At 39.4% G+C, this 17,335-nt stretch overlaps 1 pseudogene; it reads right to left on the reverse strand.

The window, feature by feature from the left end:
- Window positions 1-2,185: 2,185 nt before the first annotated feature.
- LOC137048093 (zinc finger protein 658B-like) lies at window positions 2,186-17,232 on the reverse strand (annotated as a pseudogene).
- Window positions 17,233-17,335: the final 103 nt, after the last annotated feature.

Here is a 17,335-nt window from a genome sequence, read left to right on the forward strand (position 1 = left end):
CCCGCTGCCTCGCTAGCATTGCTAAAACGCTAGCGAGAAAGATGAGACGTAAACAGTGACGTAAGACCTAGCTCTGTGGTGGCTCTCTTACATGTGGAAAGCCAAACCGGTTCATAAAGGCTCTCAAGTCGAACCAACTTAGAACTGACACTAGCACGGGCTCTGAACTAGCACTCGGTTCATTCTGGTGGAAAAGGGGTAAGAGAGTCAGGACCTCGGTTTAACGTCTCATCCGAAGGACGGAGCTCTTTTTCAGTATAGTGTCCCCATCACTATACTGGGGCGTTAGGACACACACAGACCACAGGGTGAGCACCCCCTGCTGACCTCACTAACACCATCACTATACTGGGGCGTTAGGACCCACACAGACCACAGGGTGAGCACCCCCTGCTGACCTCACTAACACCATCACTATACTGGGGCGTTAGGACCCACACAGACCACAGGGTGAGCACCCCCTGCTGACCTCACTAACACCATCACTATACTGGGGCGTTAGGACCCACACAGACCACAGGGTGAGCACCCCCTGCTGGCCTCACTAACACCATCACTATACTGGGGTGTTAGGACCCACACAGACCACAGGGTGAGCACCCCCTGCTGGCCTCACTAACACCATCACTATACTGGGGCGTTAGGACCCACACAGACCACAGGGTGAGCACCCCCTGCTGGCCTCACTAACACCTCTACCAGCAGCAACCTAGTTTTTCCCAGTTGGTCTCCCATCCAGTATACTGACCAGGCTCAGCCCTGCTTAGCTTCAGTGGGAAACCAGTCTTGGTCTACAGGGTGATATGCAGCTGTAAGCGTACAGTGACATTACAATTTATTTCATTATTCATCTATTTACATTAGAAGCAACTTTTTCCAGATTAAAAAAAAAACATCTTTCAGTTAAACTCCTAAAGCTGTGTGATTGTTCAATAAATTTCTTACAAACTTTGAATTACTTTTGCTTGAGGAAAATAAACTATACTACACTTTTAATGTAAATAAGTATAAAATGGTATTCAGTATGAAATTTAGTGCAGTAAAAAGTATTCTTCTTTTAGGTGTTGTGAAGTAAATGTTTTCCATAGAAAAAACACTGATAAAGTGCAGACACTTGATAAAAGTCCTTCAGCAGAGTAAAAATACTCCAGACTGTCCACCTCTGACATTGACCCATGAGGAAGCAAGCTGATCGATCATGCACAATTAGGCTTTTTTATGTAAAAATGCAGGAAGTTGTGTGTGTGATGGGTGGGTTAAGGTAAAACATGGAAACACAACATTGAAACCCTCGTCAGCTGAGGCTGAAAGATGTTTAGTGCTCTTAGGAGACTGAAAACATATTTCTGTTTCCAAAAGTATTACAGGGTCCATTATTTCCCAACCCAAAATTATTTTCGCCAAGAAATAATTAATCGGTTTATTATCATCTTTACCATCAATTTCCATGCATGTGCTGTCAATTGGTCTATAATACAAGCAGCAACATGGATACTTTCCCTGTTTCCTTATTTGAATTATACGCCTTTATCCAGTTTTTGGAAACTTTCCCTCCATCCAAATCTTCTCATGTATAGGATCACTTCCCATGATTTTATTGACACATTTTGTGTAACTGATACAATCTTGTGAATTTTTCTCAGAAGACTCGATGCTGACTGAATGAGGGAAGCGGTAGACACGCCAAATACTGTTCACAACCACAAAACATCCATAAACATCACCATAATCACACAAGATTACATGCAGCTTCTCTTTACCCCAGCGGATCTCTTTCTGCCGGGTGTGTAAAGCTGTGGTGAGATGGAGCACAAACCGCGTGTTGATAATAATTGTTCTGACTTCATGAAGCCTCATGGTGTGAATGAACATCAAACTGACTAGAACAAACTCTTTGAAATGTAAATGTCATACTGGATATCAAGAGTGAAACTGTTAATAATGCAGACAGACAGCAATCTCATTCAATGTCAGTCATGTGTGCGGGGAAATATCATTTATTAGGCATTTAAAAACATGGAAAGCTCAAAAGTTAAAAATTATGAAATTATTCCTGATAAACTTGTATTAGATAAAAATAAAAATGGACAACAAAGATGAGCTGTTGATCAAATGAGTAATGAGATAATCATCATTGTACTGTGAGATCTCAGAGGTTGTGAGTGTCGACAAGAGCCAGTTCAGGTCTGTGTTCATGTTCTTTTATTGTCACATGTGAAAAAGTTCATTTTCTGATGTATACATATATAATTATGACAATGTAGTTTGAGCAGACACTAATGTCTTTCTGCTAGTGTCTCGCACGCCTCTCCCACAACTAGAGCCATGTTTGTCCACTGGATTTCTGTCTGAGAACCTTTCACAAATACTCCTATTGCTGTCGGCATATCCTTAAGGTAAGGCAAGGAATCAAGACTTTGTAAAAGGATGTATTTTCTTCATCATCTTGGATGGAAGGTAGAAGTCCAGGTACTGTTAAAAAGGTTGAACATTTCATCTGGAGTCACACAAGATCATCTGGCAGAAGAAGAATTAACACATCTTGAACATTGTGAATGATAGGATTTAGTCCGAGTTAGTGTTGTCAAAAGTACCGACCATGATACCAAATCGGTACTGAAATTTAAAAAATGTGATGCTTCAAGTGCTGTTGATCTGTAATCGTACACACCTCTGACTGGTCATTGTGCTCACACGCTCATCGGATGTGCCTGTAATCGGCTACAATGATCAACGCACGCAGCGGTTTAAAAGAACACGGAAGTGTTTGTAAGGGTTTTGAAAGCAGGAGCAGGAGTGTTTGAAAGCACAAGCAGGTGTTAACCAGGTTGGCTGATAGACACCTACATCCAAACGCTCTATGTGTATCTGTGCAAGCGCTCCGTGAAAACCGTCATTGATTAATTTCTACAACATGTTTGTGAAGCGCTGATCGTAGTAGCCAATCACAGTCATATTTGATGAGCACAATGGCCAGTCAGAGGTGTTAACGATTCCACTCAGCAGCGCTCAAAGCGTCACATTTTTAAAATTTTAGTACCGATTTGGTATCGTGGTCAGTAATAATGAGAATCATAATAACGGCTCCATGTCTCGTAATAATGAGAAACTTTCTTGTTATGATGAGAAACTTTTCAAGCAGTTAAAAAAAAAATTCTGTCACAAACTTACTTGTTGCTCAGCACATAAAGATGAAGATTCTTATTTCAGACTGTAGTGATGTGGTTTCTACACCGCATGGATCTTTATGTGTTTCTTCAGGTAACTTTTAGTAGAGAAACTCTTCCCGCACTGATCACACGTGTGGCTTCTCTCTGCTGTGGATCTTTTCATGTGATTTAAGATATGATGACCGACTTAATCTCTTGTCACACTGTGAACACTTGTAAGGTTTTTCTCCAGTGTGGATCCTCTGGTGCTGTTTTAAATGTGTTGCTGTAGTAAAAGTCTTCTCACACTCAAAGCACATGAACTCTCTCACACCAGTGTGTATTTTCTCATGTCTATCTATATAAATGCTGCAGCAGGGAAAAACTCTTTCCACACACAGAGCATGAATATGGCTTCTCCTTCGTATGAACTCTCAGGTGTGTCGTCAGGTGTAATGGCAAAGTAAATGTTTTCCCACATTGATCATATGTGAACGGCTTCTCTCCAGTGTGGATTCTCATGTGTTTCTTAAGGGTGTCTGATTCTGTTAAGCTCTTCCCACATTGATCACATGAGAACAGCTTCTTTCCAGTGTGGATTCTCACGTGACGCTCAAGATGATGTTTGGTTGCGAAACTCTTCCCACACTGATCACATGAGTACGTCTTCTCCCCGGTGTGGATTCTCATGTGAAGTTTAAGATGATGTTTGGTTGAGAGACTCTTTCCACACTGAGTGCAGGTTGTAGATTTCTTGGCTCTTCTTTTCTTTATAAATGTCTTTTTAGTCTTTAAGCGATTTAGAGGTTTTTCTCCAGGTTTGAATTGATGTTCCTCCTCCACTTCACTCAGTTCTTCCATCACGTCTGAAACCAAAGAAAAATTAATAATTAGCTCCTCAACACTCGGTCCTGCTCTGCTTAACACTACAGTAACATTAATAACCAATCACTCCAGCGGCCGTGCTCAGCTCCTCAACACTCGCTCCTGCTCTGCTTCACTACAGTAACGTTAATAACCAATCGCTCCAGCGGCCGTGCTCAGCTCCTCAACACTCGGTCCTGCTCTGCTTCACTACAGTAACGTTAATAACCAATCGCTCCAGCGGCCGTGCTCAGCTCCTCAACACTCGGTCCTGCTCTGCTTCACTACAGTAATGTTAATAACCAATCGCTCCAGCGGCCGTGCTCAGCTCCTCAACACTCGGTCCTGCTCTGCTTCACTACAGTAACGTTAATAACCAATCGCTCCAGCGGCCGTGCTCAGCTCCTCAACACTCGCTCCTGCTCTGCTTCACTACAGTAACGTTAATAACCAATCGCTCCAGCGGCCGTGCTCAGCTCCTCAACACTCGCTCCTGCTCTGCTTCACTACAGTAACGTTAATAACCAATCGCTCCAGCGGCCGTGCTCAGCTCCTCAACACTCGCTCCTGCTCTGCTTCACTACAGTAACGTTAATAACCAATCGCTCCAGCGGCCGTGCTCAGCTCCTCAACACTTGGCCCTGCTCTGCTTTACACTACAGTAATGTTAATAACCACATTCATGAACGTGAATTCTGCCGGAGTCCTATTTCCCACCGGCTGTGAGGTGAAGACCACATGTCCATAGATGCTGCGCTCAAACTTTGCGTCATCAAACTACGCCTTTGTTTTAAATATGCGCTCTCTAGCAGACGGAAAGTTGCATAGTGCACCTATTACTGTTGCTTTAATGATGTGTGAGCTCATTTGTGATGAAGCCTCTATAGTTCAGTCAGAATTAACCTATAATTCAAGTTATGAAAGCAAAAAAACATCCTTGCATGGGTTTTTGTTTCTATATTTGTAAGACGTGATGTAGTTCAGTAATATCACACGCAAGAGAAATATAATATTAAATTCATACAACAGTTCCTCTCATGTAATTGTGATATATGCTCTTAATGTCTCTATGCACTAGAGGGCGCTCTAGCGCACCTCTTGTATGTTGTACCGATGCTTGAAGAAGTCTGAGTTCCTCAGTAAAAGACAAGTTATAATGACACCTGTCTCTGCAAACTATTCATGTTATATAAAGAGATAAGAATATAATTATCATAATAGAAAAAAATCCAAAAAAATAGAGATATAATTTTCTCTCAATATCAAGCCCTAATGACACAGCGTGTGAAGCAGAATTAAGAGGACTTTTGACTGACATGTAACAACCAATCACAGTTTGTTTTGTTCAGCGTCATGATTAGGATCATGAAAATGTAAAGTTGATGTCCCTGCAATAACAGACCGGCGTGCATTTATAAATTATTCATTCAAGTACGTTAACATGCAAATTTCCTGCAACAATGGAGCCGCGAACCTCACATACTTGTGTTAATCCAGCGTTTAGTTGATCCTAGTACACGCTCATCATTGAACACACGACGACATTCTTCTCCCACGAGGGAGTTTGGACTTTAGCTTTAACTAGCTTTAAATGAACACATTTTAAGAAATGAACTGTGTCCTTCATGTTTCACTCAACCTGTGACATCATCAGGGCTCTTTCTGAAGCATGATGGGAAGACAATAATCTCAGTCACTCGTCTCAAACTGTACAGTGTTGATCACATTCATCAACCCTCTTACCAAAGTTACTGTGAGAAGAATAATCTCTATAACTGTGAATAATTTATGAGAAATAAAACTTTATCAGTAACTATACATCAGATTTTGCTTAAAACCTGCAAGCCATTCTGGAAAGTTCATTTGTAATAATTGAAAATCGCAATGCTGTAAACTATATTGATAAATGTCCAATATTTTGATGACATGGTTGCAAAGAAATTGTGAATCATATAAAATAAATGTAAAATAAAAGCTAAAATAAGATTTCGTTTGACCTGATGTTGATGATCAATATGAACGTTTATCAAAGTACCTACTTGATAGTGTAACTGTATCTCTAAATGTGCTGAAGTGCTGAGTCTTCCTATCATGAATGTTCTCCAGCATCATGAATGAATGAAGAATAAACACCAACCTCTTTGTTCTTCAGGATCTTCAGTGTGTTTCATTCTGCAGGTTCTGGATCACTCGTGTTCTCACTGTCCTCTTTAATAAACTCAGTCTTTGCAGATTTCAGCTCTTCCTGATGCTTTGCTGCTCGTCTTCACTTGTAGACTGATGGAATTATTCCAGCATTTATTGATCAGCTGATGTGGGAGGAGCTTCACTGATGATGTGACTGCTGTGGGAGGAGCTTCACTGATGATGTGATTTGTTTGGGAGGAGCTTAGTTGGCTGTGACCTGCAGTGGGCGGAGCTTCACTGACTGAACTGCAGATTAGTTAAAGGAGCTGACCTGCCAAAAGAAAAAAAATTAGTTAATTATTTTTCTAGGGTCAAAGACCAGATGTCAAATTTTTACATATGCATAAAAGTACATTTAAAGCGATTTTATATAGAACTCCAATTAAATGCAAGTGTCTATTTTAATGTTTCAAATAACTTCTATATCAAATAATGGATACATTTGTATTAAGTTTTGAATTATTAATAACTTCTTGCTGTCACTGTCTATACCTATCAGTCAATATATCTCATTTAAATTTAGCCTAAATATAACTAAACAAAGCGCACTATAAATCTCACGTATATCACTGCTATCACAAAATGTATCTCCTCTCACAAAACCCAAGAGGTGAAGATGGATTAACTTCACTTTTAAACTGTGGGGAATGAGGTTCATTCAGATGTGTGACTGTGTGGTTTGTTCCCGCCCCTTTTAATCAAAGCAGTTTTGACAGGCGGACCTGATTAAACACTTAAAGCTTCATTTAGCTGTAGCATAGACCATAAAAAAATATGGACGGCTCGACATCATCCGTTTCCACTTGCCAGAGTTAAAGCTTTCAGATGGCCTGCATGGCGCTGACATCTTGGGACCGAGTCTGCGCAGTAGTGATTTCGGGACCGGAGTTGCGCAGTAGAGGGCAGGAAGTAGAGCAGGAATTACAGTCGCGATAACAAAAGCCCGCCCACACTCTCACAGATGCAGAACAATTAATTATGTTGGTGTAAAATAAAAAGCTAAAGCTCCAATCTGCTCCCAAAAATTCAGAAAAAAGTCTGTTAGTGCCTCAGTGAGCTTTTCTCTGAGAAAAAACAAAAAAGCTACTGGGTGGATATGAGTGGCCAGTGCCACCCCTCGGGTCACCCCTGCTGCACAAGCTTTTTAACAGCTTTAACAGCAAATTTTTCTCTATTAAAAAGAACTGACACTTGTACACACTCCAGCTGAACCAAGATGCCACTTCACCTATCACTATTGGAAAAATAACAAGGTTTTTCCTGTGTGAGTTTTCTGGTGCTCTTCTTCATAATGAAGGCAGATGTGATTTCAGAATTGAGGAACGAGTGCAACCCTTGGGCGGCAGAGGTTCATGTGGATTGTCTACAAACCAGATGGTTGGTGGTTTGATCCTCAGTTCCACCTGACCAAGTTTTTAGGAGTCCATGAGCAAGACACCTAACCCCAGCTGCCCCTGATGAGCCTGACATCGCTGTTGGTGTATGCATGGGTGAATGTGAGGCAATATGTAAAGCACTTTGGATAACCATAAGGTCTGTTGTAAGTGCTATATAAATGCAGTCCAAACTCTTCCCACATTGATCATGTGTGTGCTGTGGATCCTCATGTGAATCTCCAGCATTGATTACATGTGAAGTGTATTTTTTACACTGAGGGCAGAGACAGATTCTTTGGGCTCTGTTTTTCTTTTCTTTATTACGTTTATCAGGTCTACAAGAAACATTAAATCAAGTGAAATTTCAATTGAGAGACAAAAAGGGAAGCTCTTAGTCAAGATCACTGAATAGTTCAATAGTCATTTTAATGCCGTCAAATCTGGTCAACAATCATTAAGATGACTTGTATTATAAATCACTAGTTTTGTAAATCTAGTGAGCATCAGTATGTTGTTCAGTCTCATGACGAATGAATGAGGAATGAAGAATAAACACCAACCTCTTTGTTCTTCAATCTCATGATGTTTCATTCTGGAGGTTCTGGATCACTGGCATTTCCTTGGTCCTCTCCTTCCATATGCTTTCTTGGAGTTCTGACCGAAACAAACAAGTTTAATTTACAACATGAACCAACACAATGTCCTGTCGCTCACCGTGCTTTACTATGTACTACTGTGGACCCAAAGTGCTTTACCATCACACCAGGTGTCTCTCCTCACCATCACCAGCTACAGGTGGAGAGAAGAGATTTGGCTGTGACTAATTTATGCAGAAGAGATTTGGGCTCAATCCCATTTCTACTTGTCTGGCTATCACCAGACTAAACTCAATTTAAAATTGAACATTGGTCTGGGGAGTCTGCTCTGTATTTTCTGCTGCACAAGGGGTGTAATCAACTGGCATTGTTTGAATAACTGTACGCAATTGGATAGTCCTCAACCAATCAGACCACAAGAGGCGTGGTCAACAGGCAACGACCCATCGTTTCTCTGTCTGTCATCATGTTAAACCCGCCAATAGCACGCCAGGTGGATAAGCCAGTCTGTGATTGTTTCCCAGAAGCAGTAGAAATTAATGTACAGTATTTTGTAATTAATGTAGCTATTATGCCAGCCGCAGTTGGAACCAGCTTCCTGATCAAATTGCCGGCAGATCAGGCTGGGTTTATCTACATTTCTACCCCCTTAGCTCTTCCCTTTCCCCTACCCCTTCATTTTGTGCATTCTCGTGAAGGGGTAGGGGTGCCTTGATTCTCTTGGCTGTAGAGGTAGGGGTAAGCGGAGGGCCAGATAGCCCTTCAAACAAAGATTTTTCTGGACCACTCCTATGAACAAAACGAATGAATTTCCCTGCATACACTGACTACCACACAGCTAGAATGCTTGTAGTGATGTTGCCACGGGATCAATCCCCCGGGATCAATCATTTATGTGTTGCCTGGATGCCAGTTTCTCCGTAGACAACCATTTGAGTGATGTAAACTAATAATTAAAAAATAATAATACAGTCAAACGAAATATCTGGTCATCCTTCATAACGCAGTTGTTATTTATATCACGCATTGTCTGTAAACTCTTGCGTTATCAAGGCAGCAAATGTCTCGTTTGTATTACACTGCAAAGAGCTCCGTTATCGCAGCACTACAGTAGAAAACGAAACCATATCCATAAAGGCTGGCTCGGATCGGCATGGAACGGTTAATAAACAAGGAGAACAGTCAGGCCCAATAGAAAAATGGCTTCACAAGTCTTGTATGTCCTGTATCATTTTGTATAGTCTTAGGAAACTCTTTAATAATGCTGTTAATACTGGTAAAGAAACAGAGTATGATGACGTGTAATGGTCTAGTAGTGGTGTCCCATTTCTTAGTGGACAATTTTCACCCCTATGCCTTGTCAATCTCTTTTTAAAGGAGAATGGGTAGGCCTGGGGGTATAAAATAGAATTGGGATTGGGCCTTAGTTGCTACTAAACAATGAACTATTGACCATGACTATGGTGATGTGGTTTCTCCACTGCATGGATCCTCATGTGTCTCTTCAGGTTACTTTTAATAGTGAAATTCATCCCGCACTGATCACATATGTGTGGCTTCTCTCCGGTGTGGATCGTCTCATGTGATTTTAGATTTGATGACACACTGAATCTCTTGTCACAGTGTGAACACTTGTAAGGTTTTTCTCCAGTGTGGATGCTCATGTGTTTTTTCAGAGTTGGTGACTGACTAAATCTCTTGTCACAGTGTAAACACTTGTAAGGTTTTTCTCCAGTGTGGATCCTCATGTGTTTTTTCAGATTTGATGACACACTGAATCTCTTGTCACAATGTGAACACTTGTAAGGTTTTCCTCCAGTGTGAATCCTCTGGTGCTGTTTTAAACTGCTCCCTGTAATAAAAGTCTTCTCACACTCAAAGCACATGTACTCTCTCACACCAGTGTGTATTTTCTCATGTGTGTGTAAATGTTGTAGCAGTGAAAAACTTTTTCCACACACAGAACATGAATGTGGCTTCTCCTTCGTATGAACTCTCAGGTGAGTCTTTAGTTTTGATGCCCTAAGAAATGTTTTGCTGCATTGATCACATGAGAACGGCTTCTCTCCGCTGTGGATCTTCAAGTGAATCTCAAGACTACATTTCCATGAGAAACACTTCCCACACTGATCACATGTATGTGGCTTCTCTCCGGTGTGGATCCTCATGTGACGCTCAAGATTACATTTGGTTGATAAAGTCTTCCCACACTGATCACATGTAAACGGCTTCTCTCCGGTGTGGATCCTCATGTGAATCTCCCGACATTTTTTGCTTGTGAAACTCTTCCCACACTGAGTGCAGGTTGTAGATTTATTGGCTCTTGATTTCTTTATAAACGTCTTTTTAGTCTTAGAGCGACTCAAAGGTTTTTCTCCAGGTTTGACATGATGTTCCTCCTCCACTTCACTCAGTCCTTCACTCTTCTCGTTCTCTTCCATCACATCTGGCATGAGAGAAAAAAAAGTATTATTGCATTTCCCTATTCCTACTGCAATCTCTTCTGTTGATTTCATTTTGCTCCAGTCACAGCATTTAAAGGGTTAGTTCACCCAAAAATGAAATGTCTGTCATTAACTCCTCACCCTAATGTTGTTCCACACCCATAAGACCTCCGTTCATCTTCACACACACTTTAAGATATTTTATATTTAGTCCGAGAGCGTATCCAATGTACACACTATACTGTCCATGTCCAGAAAGGTAATAAAAACATCATTAAATAGTCCATATGTGACATCAGTTGGTTTATTATTTCTTGAAGCATCGAAAATATATTTGGGTCCAAAAATAACAAACACTACGACTTTATTCAGCATTGTCTTCTCTTCCTTGTTTGTGTTCAATCCTCAAATTAAGATTAAAACCGTTGTGAATCAGCGTATGATTCGGATAGCGTGACCAGCCGTCCCGGGTAGCGCGTGCACGCACAGCGTTTGAAGCCAAATTCATGCATCCCGCAAATTGAGACCGTGTCATGCATAATTAATGCTTGCTCAAAAAAAAGTTGGTCGCTCTATATCCTCGTGCCTCAGGAAGCCAACCCAACATTACTTGACAGTTCAGCACGCCACTGTTGCCACACCCACCCCTCAGTTGAACTGCTGTTGTCAACTTTTTCGATGTTGTCATGACAGCACACACACATGCATACTTTACACAACTTTCTAGATGCGCACTTTCCTATTCAAAAAATGGAGTCTGAGGCACCGCAATCATCAATTAAAAAGAGAAGGAGTGGGTACAAGAAGACTGGGAAAATGAATATTTGTGACTGAAAGATTTTTGAGGTGGATACCGAGAGAGCTTTTTGTGACCTTTGCAAAACATCTTTCTCAATCGGACATGGAGAGTAAAATAAGATGTCAAACGACAAATGCTTTTCTTACTTAGTATTTTTGTCTTGTTTCTTGCCAAAATATTTAAAAAAAATATCAAGCAAAGGTAATTGTCTTGTTTTGTGAACAAATAACTCAAAACTAAGAGAGTTTTTGCTTAAAATAAGACAAATAATCTGCCAATGGGGTAAGAAAAATAATCTTAATTCAAACAGAAAACAAGATTATTTTTCTTACCCCATCGGCATATTATTTTGCTTAATTTTGAGTTATTTTTTCCCAAAACAAGACAATCATTTTTACATGTCTAGTAAATGTTTCTTAAAGTAAGAATTTTTAGATATTTAGACTTGAAACAAGACAAAAATACTAAGTAAGATTACATTTTTTTGCAGTACAGACTTTACTAACATGGAAGTTCTTGGGCTTATTAGCAGGTGGTCCCCCTAGATTCAGATCACGTGCCAAACTGCTGAAATCACGTGACATTGATTTGACACTGATTCATAACCATTTGAAGTTGTATAGTACATAAAGTTGTAGTTTTTGTAATTTTTGGACCACAATGTTTTTTTCGTCAAAACATTGGATCAAATTTTTTTCGATGATTCATGAGATTCTAATTAACCAACTGATGTCACATATGGACTACTTCGATTATGTTTTTATTCCCTTTCTGCACATGGACAGTATAGTGTGTACACATTGGATATGCTCTTGGACTAAATATAAAATATCTTAAACTGTGTTCTGAAGATGAACGGAGGTGTGGAATGACATTGGGGTGAGCCTTTAATGACATCAATTTCCTTTTTGGGTGAACTAAAAAAAAACTAACAAAAATTCATAAACATTGGGACTTTAAAAGATCTCCAACAAAAATTGAAAAATATGTTATCAATATTATTGGACATGGATCTACCTACTAAAAATCATATAGCATATATTTATGTAAAGGTAATGCAAGATCAATCTTATGACATTTCATATAAAAAGAAACTGTGAACTAGAGTTAAATACTGTAATAGAAGATGAGATGTGGATAAATATAGGTGCTGGCTGACATAAGGATATCAGCAGCGTGGAATGTGGAAGGAATTTGATTGGAAAATGAAAATTAGGTTCTTCAGGTTCCACTTCAGGTTGGTTGCCAAATTTGACAGTACTTTGCCATCATCACAATACTGGAGAGATTGTGGGATGGAGGATTATGTTCATATATTCTGGGAATGTCTTGCATGTATTGCATTTATTTGTATTGCATATATTGTTAATGGCAGCTAGGAAGATAATCACTGTGAACTGGATGAAGGTTCACAAACCCACTATGACAGAATGGACACAAGACTGAAACAGACATATATGTGAGAATATGACAGTGGGCTTGCAGTTAAAATCTGACATCGTTTGACAGAAGTGGAACAACATAAACACTTAATTGAGAAAAAGATCTTCCATCATGAACATGAAAAAGGCATAATATGGCATAAAGTACTATCAGAGGCTATTTACTTTAACTTTGTGTTTTTTCTTTTTTTTAGTTTTTTTGTTTATTTATACACTTTACATGATTAATATTCTATTTAAATGTTATGTAACAGTGCTCTGTTTATAAGCAATGTCTACATTACAAGACAAATGCTTCACCCTATTTGAGCATTTCCACCCCGACCTGAAACAGGGAGCCATAAGCGGTAACATCCGTTCCAATCGCATGCTTTAATATCTCTCAGGATTCTACCTATAGTAGGGGTGTAAAAAAATATTGATACACGTGAGAATTGCGATATTTTGTTTGGCGATAGTGTATCGATTCTCAAAAACACTGTATCGATATATATTTATTTACATCCAAGATTCGTGGCTTTGTGTTCGAATAAAAACCACAGACTGTATACATCCAAACCGCTAGATGAAATCCACTTGGATGATGCGACGGCAGCCACAGTACAACGGCGCCAGTGCGCTCTCCACACACCAGCGATAGGTGGAGAGGAGAGAGGGTGTTAGAGCCAACTCAGTGGATGGGGATTATTAGGAGGCCATGATTGGTAAGGGCCAATCGAGGGAATTTGGCCAGGACACCGGGGTTACACCCCTACTCTTTTACGAGAAGTGCCATGGGATTTTTAATGACCACAGAGAGTCAGGACCTCGGTTTAACGTCTCATCCGAAGGAAGGTGCTCTTTGTCAGTATAGTGTCCCCATCACTACACTGGGGTGTTAGGACCCACACAGACCACAGGGTGCGCGCCCCCTGCTGGCCTCACTAACACCTCTACCAGCAGCAACCTGGTTTTCCCAGTTGGTCTCCCATCCAGGTACTGACCAGGCTCAGCCCTGCTTAGCTTCAGTTGGAAACCAGTCTTGGGCTACAGGGTGATATGGCTGCTGGCAGAGTTATCTCAGAACGTATCTGACGCGCGGAGAAGGAGAAGCGCTAGGTGATTATGTGTGTGAGCATTACTTTTAGCAAACCTCACAAGACGATAGAATTAATCTGCTCCCGCGGTTAACAGAGCTGAAGTAGGCCCACAGGAAACATTGAATCTGAGAGCTTGCTTAACATCCTGCATTCTGAGAAGCGTTTCGATAGAATATAGCACATTTTCCTCTCAGTAAAAAAATAAAGACACACCAAAACTGACAGCGGTGGCAGCAGAACGAAAGCATCTGATGATCATAGCGACGTGGATATGGATATACCAGCTCTGCAGTTCAGTAACCTACTTGAAATGGCACTTTATACAATAGACTGCGTTATGCCTGGTTCAGACTACAAGATATTTTTGTCTGTTACGATAGTTACTGTGTCAGATTAGGTGATTTTTACTCCTAAATCTTGTTAATTAAATAAATAAATAAACATATAAAATTAAAATTAAGGAGAATTTGTTTTACATTTTTTTATATTTATTGTGAAGTAAAACTTTGTTTATTTAAGAAAAAAATCCTGAAAAGAAGTGCACTAAAGAGGAGAACATTTTTTTGTTAACATGCTACTTGAAAAGAGAATTTGTTTTTACATTTTTTATATTTGTGAAGTAATCATTTTGTAACTTTGTTTATTTAAATAAAACAGAAGTAACCAAAAGTTGTTTCTGAACAAAAGCTTTTGTAGTACTGATTAATAACCCAAAATGCAAAAAGATGCATCCACCTTAATTATTAAAAAGTTTCGGTATTGGTATTGGTATCGGCGATACTGGCCCTGTATTTACTTGGTATCAGATCGATACCAAATCTAGCGGTATCGCACACCTCTACCCATTTTCGGAAATAATCAATTCCCTACAAATAATTCTATGATAAAAAGAAGGCTTCAAACAGGTCGGTATCTGTGATCAGATCGGCAGATACTGCTTCATGTGTTCGGCTCCAAAAATCCTGATCAGAGCACCCTTATTATTTAGGAAGGATGGCATTGGCATACAGTAGCTTACATTCTTTGATTTTTTGGATCTGATGTAGTTCGTTCCTCAACTACATCAGATGTTCATAATAATAACAGAAAAAAAAACTTGCCATAGTTTTGTCCTTTGTGACAGCAGCCAGTTTTGGTGTAACAAGTTTTACAAATAGCTGCCAATTATTAAATGTAATCAGTGTTGTAAGAGGCTCCATCCCATTAAGCCTATCTGATGTGTGTTGGTCTGCCTAACCCCTCTGTTTGGAATCATTTTATTTTACTCTGCTTAATTTGGGAAAGATGGCCTACAGTAGCCTTAAGTTATCTCATTTTTAATAAATACTTGGTGGTTCTTCAAGATCTTGACTCTAGCCTATTTCTTATTTTTCTTTTTTTTTTTCTCAATACAGTTAATTTAGAGTTAGTTTCATTTCTACAAATGGTGCAAACTCAGCAAGATTATATGGAATGTTTGGAATTACTCAGACGACAATTGAAAATGAACTTACAAAATGGAGTTACGTTTGATAAAATCAGTTAATGAAACTGAGTTATCATAATATCACCAGAACAACGAGAATCACATCCAAACACCAGCCGAATGAGGAAAAAGCAACACTGCGTTCACGAACAGGTAAGCATCTGTACCTCGAGTGTGGGCGAGATTATGATAGCAAATCGATCTCGTGACAAATGCTTGCTTTCAGTTTCGTCGAGGGTTTAAGAACGAAAATACAAAGTGCAGCTTCACTCAAACTTCACTTAACCCTAATCTTTGTCTCCTCAACATCTGTCAGCCGGGCGCGTTCTCATCCGATAATATCATCATCCAAAAATATTATTGTTTCTCTCTCAGCATGAAAATGAGAAACAATACAAACACGACAACCATATACCAACTTGTGTGTGTTTGTGTGTGTGTGTACGTTCTGCACAATAACATGGCACGCTTCTGATTTCTTAGTGTTTTTTCCAGCTCGTCCTGCTTGAGCTTATAATGCTTTTGTTCTTTAGGCATATATTTTTCACACATACTGTTTAATGTTTTAAAAGTTAAACAGATATAACATAAGTGTGTTGTGTACTTTGCCTAATCATAAGCTTGTTCAGAGATGACATGTTGATAATTTTTTTTTAAAATGTATAATTTTCTCAAAATACCTAATTTAAATAAACGAATAATTCGATTTTTATGAGCCCAAATATTCAAATACAATATTTTGGGCCTAACTCACACACATAACTGAATCATGCACTAATCTAATGGGACTTCTTAAATTTATACTTATTTTGTGTGCAATATGCTGTTCGTACTGCTTACTGTGCAATACCTGTTAGCAATATTTATTATTCGCCTACCTGCACTGTTTTTGTGTGTATTGTTTTATATCATGTATGCCATATAAATGTTTTAGTTGCACTAAATATAGGTGATTGCACTGAATGGATTGCACTAAATTTCGCTGTACTTGATATAGTGACAATAAAAAAAAATTGAATCTTGAAATAGCAGATCATCTCACTTTATTTTGACTGTTTGCTCTTACAAACACACTATTCCAGTCAGGATGTATGACAAAAGACTATTAAAACTGCTTGACTGAAAGATAATATAGTAATATCTCCCAATATGACAAAACAACTAAAACACTAATCTTCCTCAATCTCTACAGATAAATAATAAAGTAAATATTCTAATAAAATGTTATTGTATGTGTAGAAAATGACAATCATAAAGCGTTTATAAAGAGCACCAGCAACATTTAATGTTTACACTTTATTCGGAATTATCTAGCTAATATTATTAATCTATAATAAAACGTGTATAAATGTTAAATGTCTCATGTAGCTCCTTATAGGTTCGATATATTTAGCAGTAGCCTATGTGTTTTAGATGTGATAAGAGTAGAAATAAAATGTCACCTCAACACTTGAGATGATTCCCATCAAGTCCCCTCACAGATCTCCAACTCTGCCTTATGACTTAATATTCAATATCAATTTTCCCTCAAACATCGAAACAATAACACACGCACACACACTCGCTCAGGTCTGAATGAACTCAAGATATGTTCCTCTCATGCTCGCTGCTGCTGCACTAAATGTTTATTTTAGGAGGAAGACGCCAGAAAAGACGCTTAAGTAGCGCTGTCTCTTCATCAAACTGTATTTTGTGTGTGATGGTGTGTGAATATGAGGAGAAATACCGCGAAGGCGCGAACTGCTCGACTCACCTCAGAGACGCTGAAGCTCAATGGGGGAGGGGCTGCGCAGGCGGTGACGTCATCGGTCACAACGCACGCGCTTATGGGACACCCCAGGATTGCAGATTCGCGTTTTTACTAGTAGCCTATGTTAATGTTTTACAACTTAACTACAGTTACTAAAGTGATTCTAAATTAAGGCCAAAATAGA

Source organism: Pseudorasbora parva, chromosome 2, assembly GCF_024679245.1.
Source record: "Pseudorasbora parva isolate DD20220531a chromosome 2, ASM2467924v1, whole genome shotgun sequence".
Taxonomy (NCBI): domain Eukaryota; kingdom Metazoa; phylum Chordata; class Actinopteri; order Cypriniformes; family Gobionidae; genus Pseudorasbora; species Pseudorasbora parva.